Source organism: Zingiber officinale, chromosome 11B (assembly GCF_018446385.1).
Source record: "Zingiber officinale cultivar Zhangliang chromosome 11B, Zo_v1.1, whole genome shotgun sequence".
NCBI lineage: Eukaryota > Viridiplantae > Streptophyta > Magnoliopsida > Zingiberales > Zingiberaceae > Zingiber > Zingiber officinale.
In genome coordinates, this window is record NC_056007.1 from 9,214,395 (window position 1) to 9,215,998 (window position 1,604).

A 1,604-nucleotide genomic window follows, 5' to 3' on the forward strand; every position below is an offset into this window, starting at 1 on the left:
ATATATTATATTAAAATTATAGATGAGGGCATTTTATAATCAGATGAATGATATGAACACATAAAACTTGTTTTATAAATTCTGATATATCTGTGTTTGTATTTAAGGTTTCAATCACATATACGAACATGTGTTGAACAGTAACTTTCTTAGTTAGTATTAAACTATATATGTTTTACTAAATATGGACCTAGAGACATCATAATTTCATGAAATAAGTTTCTAAGTGTTTGTATCAATCTCCTGATCATAATAATATCCTCATAAATAATTTTGACCTAATATATTGAGTGTGGTGATTTTTTAACCTAAATTTGACGTAATTTGGATTAACAAATCATCACACTCAATATATTAGGTCAAACTTATAAATGAGAACATTTTTATGATAAGGAGAACGATACGAACACATAGAAACTTGTTTCATAAAATTCTGATGCCTCTAGGTCCATTTTGAGGCTTCCAATTGTTATTTTCTTTTTTTTGTTTTAAATTTTTTATTTTTGGGACGAATTCATGGATTTGTCCCATAATATAAAAAGTTTTTTAAAAAAAAATTGGAAGGCTCAAATATGGATCTAAAGACATCGGAATTCTTTGAAACAAGTTTTTATGTGTTCTTATCATTCTCTTGATCCTAAAAGTGTCCTTATTTATAATTACGACCTAATTTATTGAGGGTGACGATTTTTTAACCCGAATTACATTAAATTCAGGTTAAAAAATCACCACACTCAAAATATTAGGTCAAAATTATGGATAAGGACATTTTTACAATCAGAAGAATGATACAAACATATAAAATCTTATTTCATAAAATTTTGATGTCTCTAGGTCCATATTTAAGACTTTCGATTATGGTTTTCTTTTTTTTTAAAAAAAAAAAAATTCAATTTTGGGACGCATGTTGGATTCGTCTCAGAATATAAATTTTTTTAAAAAAGATAAATAAAATCGGAAGACTCAAATATGGATCTAGAGATATCGGAATTCTATGAAACAAGTTTCTATGTGTTCATATCGTTCTTCTGATCATAAAACTGTCCTCATTTATAATTTTGACATAATTTATTGAGTGTGGCGATTTTTTAACCTAAATTACATCAATTTCGGGTTAAAAAATCACCACACTCAAAATAGAAGGTCAAAATTATGGATGAGGATATTTTTACAATTAGGAGAATGATACGAACACATAGAAACTTGTTTCATGAAATTCCGATGTATCTAGGTTCATATTTAAGGCTTCCGATTATTTTTTTAAAAAAATAAAAATTAATTCTGGATTCGTCCCCAATTCTGGGATAAATCCTGGATTCGTCCCGAAATCTGGGACGAATCTTAGATTCATCCCAGAATATAAAAATTTAAAAAAAAAAGATAAATAAAATCGAAAAGCTCAAATATGGATCTAAAGATAACAGAATTTTATGAAACAAGTTTCTATGTGTTCGTATCAATCTCCTGATTATAAAAATATTCTCATCCATAATTTTGACCTAATATTTTGAGTGTGGTGATTTTTTAACCTGAATTTGACGTAATTTAGGTTAAAAAATTGTCACACTTAATAAATTAGGTCAAAATTATAAATAAGGACATTT